Source organism: Palaemon carinicauda, chromosome 13 (genome assembly GCF_036898095.1).
Source record: "Palaemon carinicauda isolate YSFRI2023 chromosome 13, ASM3689809v2, whole genome shotgun sequence".
Taxonomy (NCBI): Eukaryota; Metazoa; Arthropoda; class Malacostraca; order Decapoda; family Palaemonidae; genus Palaemon; species Palaemon carinicauda.
The window spans coordinates 18,203,519-18,212,530 of NC_090737.1; positions in this window are offsets into that span (position 1 = coordinate 18,203,519).

Below are 9,012 nucleotides of genomic sequence, written 5' to 3' on the forward strand. Positions count from 1 at the left end.
TATATATATATATATATATATATATATATATATATATATATATATATATATATATATATAATATCAGACACATTATTATTATTATTATTATTATTATTATTATTATTATTATTACTTGCTAAGCTAAAACCCTAATTGGAAATGCAGGATGCTATAAGCCCAGGGACCCCAACAGGGAAAATAGCCTAGTGAGGAAAGGAAATAAGGAAAAATAAAATATTTTAAAAACAGTAACAACATTAAAATAGATATTTTCTATATAAGCTATAAACACTTGTTCTTTATATTATATAGGGGAGATGAAAGACAGTCCAAGTAAGTCCTCACTGTTACACAGGATCTTACCAATTTAGAATGTGTCTGAAATTGCACGAATGCAGTACAAGAGAAGGATGTCTCTCTCACGGAGATACTTGCGACTAATCATTACGGAATTCTCTAGAGAACAGCACGGCATAAAAAGGATGGTTGTTCGTGCATAGTAGATCCATATTTTGAGCCATGTAAATTAATCGAGAATGAATGTGGTGGAAATTTTAGTTCTCTCTGGATGGATATGACTTTTGCGTGTTTAAAGAGCTAAATTCTGCACACGATCGTGTTGGACTAAATCATGAGTTTGTGAGAGACTGCATTTTCATTTAGATAATTTCGGTGTTCGCTCTGTGCATCTAAAACTGCGCATTTTATATTTTTAAAATCATTGAACTGTTTCTAGTTAATATTATTTTTTTTCGGAATGGGATAATATATACAAACCTAACTTTTTTTATTTTTCATGCACCGACATTGGGTTCGTTTTCCGCATTAAACATTCAATAGCACTTGAATATTTTATGAATGTTTACAGTAATGAGGTATGTAATAGCCGCATATTCATTGCTTAAACCAAACCTAGTTTTATATTTATCATTCTCTTGCAAAACCACTGAGATACGATACAGTACTAAACCCACGTTGGTATGTTTTGGTCAACAACTCAAATTCCAGCTATTTGTTTGGGTACGAAAATCATATTGGCTGGCTTTATATATTAACAAAGCCCCTTGTCTTTATAGTGCTTTGATTAATATAGAAACATTTACGATATCACAACTAATTCTAAACACTTTTTGTATTAAAAAAATGTACGAAAATTATTACCTTCGCCAACTTAGTTGCGAGTTAATTTTGATAGACGTGTATTTATTTATTTATGTTTGTATGTTTGTTTATTTTAGATTCGCATAATTTAAAAAGTATTCCGCCTAATTTCAATGAAATTTGGTTGGATGATTAGCCATGATCCAAGGACAATTTAATTAGATTTTGGGAGTGATTGAGTCATAGGTCAAGGTCATGAAAGGGTCAAACGCGTTTTTTACTGTATCAGGGTCAATTGTATGAAACCAGCGCCAAAATGTGCATAATTCAATTGCCTATCTTGTGACATACAGTATAGGCGAAGGCATGTGCTTTACAGAGTGCCCATTCTAGTTTGTACCGTGCAGTGATCATCTCTACTGTATGTCTCTGAGATCAGTTTTTGGGTAGGTTTCTAGAATTAGGGTTAAATGACCCAGAATTTGTACCGGGAAGGCCAATCAATGCAAGATAAAAGGAAAAGAATTGGGAATGAAGCTAAGCAGAAGGCTAAAAGTAGGTGCGGCTAGTGGATGCTGAAAGGACTACTTTGTAATGCGTAGAGTACATCGTATGAGGTGTACTGGTGGCACTACTTACTAGTCGGGCCTTCTCCATCACGAGGCTGAATAATACACAGTATTCTAGAAGTTTTATTCCAGCTGTGATCAGGTTGCGGAATGTTCTACCTATTCGGGTAGTGGAATCGGTAGAACTTCAAAAGTTCAAACTTGCAGCAAATGTTTTCATGTTGAACAGGCTGCCATAAGTTTTCTTATGGTTTACATATGGAATACCGGTATCTGATTTGATGCTGTTATTATTTTTGAAATATTTTATTCTAATTGTTCATTATTTCTCCTATTTTCTATCTATATCCTGATTTCCTTACCTCACTCTGCTATTTTTTACTGTTGGAGCCCTTGGGCTTATAGCATCTTGCTTTTCCAACTAGGGTTATAGCTTAGCTAGTAATAATAATAATAATAATAATAATAATAATAATAATAATAATAATAATAATAATAATAATAATAATAATACTGGGAAATAACTCTCAGAACATCCTACCTGACTTCATATTTTAGGAGACAGTTTTAATTAAACATTCAGACTTCAAGGTGGTGTTAGTTCTGTAGACATTTTTAATCTACCGCAGTGAAAGTTTCCTACAGCCTCTCTCTCTCTCTCTCTCTCTCTCTCTCTCCTCTCTCTCTCTCTCTCTCTCTCTCTCTCTCTTCTAAGCCCGAGGCCAACGCACGGATATTTTGCGGGAAAACCAACGAGTAAAGTCATATACTTGAACCGTTTGAATTTTAGCTACAATTATATAGAATTAGGTTCATTACAATTAGTTTTCCGTTACTATTCAAATCTCCCAAATAAATGTCGGTCTGATATTTTAACAAATTACTTAAAAACCTGATAAATACGATTCTGTGTGTAATATTGAAGAATTCTCTTTAACTTTTTAAATGCAACTTTAACTAGTAAACTATGGAATCAAAGACAATATGAAAGTGTTTGGAGCGAGCAGATATCCGCCAAGGGTGTACAAATCACACCCCCCGCCCCATCTACCCCCCCCCCCAAAAAAAAAAAATCGTTTCATTAAAGTTACATTTGTATCCCTTTCAAAATGTAATCACTTGCTGCTGATCTTTTGAAACATCCTTCCAAATTTTGTAGACTTTTTACACAATTTTTTGTGACTTTGCAAATAAACAACCAAATGCACAGCCTTCTTGTCAGAGGTCTAAATACGTGAAATATTCAAAGAAAAAAAAGGCGAGAGAGAGAGAGAGAGAGAGAGAGAGAGAGAGAGAGAGAGAGAGAGAGAGAGAGAGAGAGGTCTTGTCTCTTGTGTACGAAACAAAATACGATTTGTTTCTTTACTGCGAAATAATGGCTATGAAGGCATGAAATGAATCACAGGTGTATCACCCTCCTATGAAGTGTTACTATTTACAAGTTCTTTCTTTTTACAAAAGAAAATACCCGAATTGAGAGGAAAATCTATTTCTTTCCACAGCAGGAGATAGAATGAAAAAAAAAAAAGTTTTCTTTTGATTTAAATCTTAATTGAATAGTTGAAATTAAAATAACGTAACAAAGTTAGCGTACTTTTGGTTTTATTTTCACTGCAAATTAAGGAACACAATAAAGACATTCTTTAATCCACATCTGGGAGAAAAACAGTTCATCAATTTCAAAGATTTTCATCCTGAATTCCTTCGTTTGATGGTTCGGTTCGGTATGATTGCCCCACTAGGTATAATTAGACCTTATGTAGGAACACGAGTTCTTGTGTTGGCAGCCCGTATTATTATTATTATTATTATTATTATTATTATTATTATTATTATTATTATTATTATTATTATTATTACTTGCTAAGCTTTATAAAACCCTAGCTGGAAAAGCAGGATGCTATAAGCCTAGGGGCCCCAACATGGAAATAGCCCAGCGAGAAAGGAAACAAAGAAAAATAAGATATTCTAAGAACGGTAACATTAAAATAAATGATTCCTATATAAACTATGAAAACTTTAACAAAACAAGAGTTAGAGAAAGTGGATAGAATAGTGTGGCCGAGTGTACCCTCAAGCATGAGAACTCTAATCCAAGTCAGTGGAAGACCGTACAGAGGCTATGACACTAGACAAGACTAGAGAACAATGGTTTGATTTGGAGTGTTCTTCTCCTAGAAGAGCTGCTTACCATAGCTAAAGAGTCTCTTCTACCCTTACCTAGAGGAAAGTAGCCACTGAATAATTACAATGCAGTAGTTAACCCCTTGTGTGAAGAAAAATTGTTTGGTAATTTCAGAGTTGTCAGGTATATAAGGACAGAGGAGAATCTGTAAAGAATAGGCCAGACTATTCGGTGTATGTGTCGGCTAAGGGAAAGTGAACCGTAACCAGAGAGAAGGATCCAATGTAGGACCGTCTGACCAGTGTAAGTGGCAAGGGAGAATTAATTGGGTAGGGAATTTGAATTTACAGATTCAAGTCATGAGACTTATAGAGTTTGCTAGAGGTTTTGGTGACTAATTTTTGAAAGGTATTTAACTGAATGAAAATGAAAATGCATTTTGATTTTGAAGGGACATATTTTAACCTGGTGAAAGGGTTTGCGTATCTCCATGATCAGCAAAATTTTACTAGTCGGTCCCACCCATACAAGGTTGATTTGTTGTGAGCGATCAGACGAAAATATCCCACCGTCACCAATCCGCAATGGCCAGTGTTGTGATGAAAATTGGCCAAACCACAGACTTAATCAACAAGTCTGAGGGCTTTGTCCTACAGCTGACTAGAAACGGGTGCATTTGTTATTGTTAAAATCAAAGTTATATGTAGGGGATATTTGGGCAAGACTGTCTGTGGAAGGGCGAATAGCAACGCGAAAGGTTGACTGTCGGGTCCTTTTAGGTCCAGGAAAAGGAAAGATGGTGAGAGACGTAATGTCCACCAGTTGGAGAGATTGTATTATAGAAGAGAGTCCCAGGAAAGTAAAAGATATTGTGAATGAAAGGGAATATAATGCGTTGCAACAAAATTTGGAAGCACAAATTATCCCAATGAGAAAGCTTAAGTTTTAGGATTAGCCATAGTGCGAGCAGAAGTAGGGGCTAATAACTGAAACAGAAGGGATGTTAGAGAAAAAATGAGTAGCCAAAAGGCCAAGTACTAGCTCAAGTTTAAGAGTTAACTACAGGAGAAAAATTGTGTTTAGATGGATATTTCTGGTAAATGTGGATTACCATATGTGCAACTGACCGTCAGTGTAACTCAATCAGTGTACTGTATAAACAATTTTTAACACTCTTTGCATCGTCCATTTATTCCCCAACTGCACCCACTTTTCAGCGGGTGCTATCATAAATTCCATCCCACCTTTATACTTTACTTCGGGTTATACTTTCATTCTTCCATCTTGCTGTTCAACTCTTTCATCTCTCTAGGAGTTAACTACTGCACTGTAATTAATCAGTGGCCACTTTCCTCTTGGGAGGGGTAGAAGACTCTTTAGCTATGGTAAGCAGCTCGTGGGTTAGAGTTCTATTGCTTGAGGATACGCTCGGGCACACTATTCTATCTTATTTCTCTTCCTCTTGTTTATTCAAAGTTTTTGTAGTTTATGTGGGAGTTGTTTGTTTCAAAAGTTGTTGCTGTTCTTAAGATATTCTATTTTTCCTTGTTTCCTTTCCTCACTGGGTTACTTTCCCTTTTGGAGCCCCTGGGCTTATAGCATATCCTGCTTTTCCAACTAGGGATGTAGCTTAGCAAGTAATAATAATATAATAATAATAATAATGATAATAATAATAATAATAACTGTTAATTTATAGTGTTGGTTGTGCTTTAGCGCTGAATGGTCTCCCACGTGTGTTAAGTACTGTCTTTGTGTCCCTCCAACATTTTATGTCGTTTCCGACAGATGTTCCCTGTGCGGTTGACGGCGTAGTGTCGTAGGAGCTTTTTAAATAATTCTCAGTAAACAAATAAACACCTTTACCGAATGCCAAGATTGTCTGACTGTGTCGGAAAAAAAAACGAAGGTACCCATTACGCGTCATCTCAGGTCGGCAATACTTTTCTTTTGGGTTTAGATTTTCCTTTTGTCTGCGAGTCATTTTTTCCTCAAAATTTATATGACTACTAGTGTACGATACCCGTCAAAAATGTCGGCTGAAAATTTAGATAGATATGCACACACACACACACACTTACATATTCAACCTTTCCCATCTCCTCCCCCTTTCCTAACTTACAGAACCGCTGGTTCGGAAATTTGTGGGATATTGTGATTTCTAAGTGTACCGTGCTCTCGGGGTATCCCCTATCCAAGGGTATGACTACTCCTTTTCCCCCTTACCGCTGAGCGTGGCAGAAAGGAAATAAATCATGTATATAGCCAGACACTTTCTCTTTATAATGTAAGGGAGGATGAAGATTTTCTTTTTGTTTTCGTAAAGAAATGCTAGTTCTCATTATGGTAATCCCATTAATAAACAAGGGGCACTCAGTAAAGCGCAGACCTCCGCTAGGGCAGATTATTTCTCGACCTTTTAGGGGGATTATGGAAATTTTTCTCGTTCGTAACCTTGACCTTTGACTTAAAATTTAATCATTTACAGCTCTTTACATAACAGTTTAAAATCCCTGCAAGTTTCATTACTTTACTATTAAAATTGTGGCTGTATGGTTGATGATCGGAATTTGACATTTTGCTTGACATTGACCGTAGACTCGACCTTGACCTTCAACCTCAACATGTATTCATTGGCGTGGATTTTCATACAATCAAATATGGACCAAGTTTTAAATCTGTGACAACGATGTCCAAATTTATGGCTGATACGTGAATTGGACATTTTGTTTGACCACGACCTTAACCTTTGACCTTCCAAAATTTAATAATTTCCAGCTTTTTACATAACAGTTAAACCCTGCAAGTTTCATTATTCGACAATTAAAATTGTGACCAGGAAGGTGTTCACAAACACACACATAAGCAAACACAAACAGTGGTTAAAATATCTCTTCCAACTTCGTTGGCGGAGGTAATTTCTGTATCTGTTAAAAAAAATATACCTTAATTCATCATTATTTTCATGCATGCATTATTTATTATGGCATCATTTTCAGGTTCCCTTTGCCATTTATTTGTATAGGATGTGGTAATGCCCTACTGAGTCAAGACAGCCTTCATGTTCTTAGGCAATTAGTACTTAATCTCAGAGAAAAAGATTGTCAGCAAGCAAAGAAAATTACTAAATTGATGACGAACAACAGATTACATGTGTGAGAAAACATCTGTACACACAAACACACACACACACTCTCTCTCTCTCTCTCTCTCTCTCTCTCTCTCTCTCTCTCTCTCTCTCTCTCTTTCTATGTGTGTGTGTGTGTGTGTGCTCTTATCATAAGTTTAGTGTATGATTATATAATAAAAAAGATCCTTTTAAAATGAATAGCTTGAAATTTTAACCATGAATAAATATCTTGGGAAGTCACCCAACTGCGATCTCTCTCTCTCTCTCTCTCTCTCTCTCTCTCTCTCTCTCTCTCTCTCTCTCTCTCTCTCTCTCTGTTTACTTTGAGTACAGTAAGTGCATGTTTAAGAAAAAGACATTCCCCATCTCGGTACCAGATCCTGTTGGAATGATGAAAGAAAAAATGCATTACGTAATAGACATAGAGTGCGCTTCACCCATCAGGGTCAGTGTGGTCTCTCTCTCTCTCTCTCTCTCTCTCTCTCTCTCTCTCTCTCTCTCTCTCTCTCTCTCTCTCTCTCTCTATTATCCTTGCACTGGCAGGCTCCTGAACTTAGCGTGATAGAGTGAATTTTACGTTCTTGTTCACAGTAGTTTTAGTCCTTTCGTTGTTTTGTCACAATAGTTATTTGCTTCGAGTGGAAGAATATTCCCCAATGTATACCTGAACGTATATGTAAAATCATAATCATATGTTTATATTTACCCTAATATTCATCAGCATGTATACAGATGTATGACTGTATCTATAATATACATGTTTATGCGTTTTAATTTATTCGTAATATATTGTACGAAAGCTCATATGCTCTCTTCTGTTCGAATACATCACAAATGCTCAAAGCTTTTTTTGCTAATTTTCAACAAAAGGAAAATTCATCGCAATCACATCTAACCACTTCTGCGTTCCATCATATCTAATCTTGGCTGGCTATCCACTCTTGAAGTAACACTATATATGCAAACATTTCATTCTTCGCCATTTTTCGTATCTTATTTTGCAACACTAAGATAAGTACCTTGGACCCTCGACAGACAACATTGACTGCAACGTGAATGTTTACGTTTTTAAGTTCTTTCCAATCTTATCGTTTCTTTTTCGATTGTGTTTTTGTAAGAAAGTACATATACACTCACTCATACACACCCACATGTATGTATGTGTGTATGTATTTATGTATGTGCGTACATACATACATACTTTTCCTACTATATACAAATGATATGACGTTTGGAAAACAAGCTTATTGCATATGCAGTTTATGCAACTCTTTTTGCATCAATCCCATCTCCTGAATGTAGACCTATGGTTGTTGAATCCCTTTATAGAGATCGGTATGGAGCAAATTATAGGACATGAAGTTGAACCCTAACAGAACCCAAATTATAATTGTAAGTCAAGGACAATGGCTCTTCAACATCTAGATCTTGACAATGTTTATTTAACTATATACAACTTATTTAAATTTCTAGGTGTGATTCTTGATTGAAAATTTCCTTTTGAAAAACACGTTCCGTCTCTTTCTTCTTCATTTGCTCACAAAAATTAGCTTACTGAGAAAGCTTTTTAAGATTTCTGGTGATCAGTCTATCCTGAGGAAATGTAATTAATTCTTTCATTCTGCCTAATTTCGAATAGTGTTCTCCTGTCAGGTATTCAGCTGCTGATTCTCATCCTAATTTGTTGGACAAATCCTTACGGTCTGTTAAATCTCTTATTCCTGATCGGGATATTAATCTCTTGCATCCTTGTCCAGGTTTTTTTTTTTTTTCTTTTTTTTTTTGCATTATGTTCTTCATAATTCTAACCATCCTTTGTATCTTCCCATCCTGTACCATCCTGTAGGTAGTACTAGATATGCAGTTAATTCTACATTATTAGTCTTACCTTCTCCATCATAAGGTTCAATACTATACAGTATTCTAGAAGTTTTATTCCAGCTGTGACCAGTTTGTGGACCGATCTTCCTAATTTGGTGGTTGAATTGGTGGAACTTCAAAAGTTCAAACTTGGTGCAAAGGCTTTTCTATTGAAAAAGTTAATCAATGTCTCGTTTCATAGTTTATATATAACACATATTTTAACGTAGTTATTGATCTTGAAA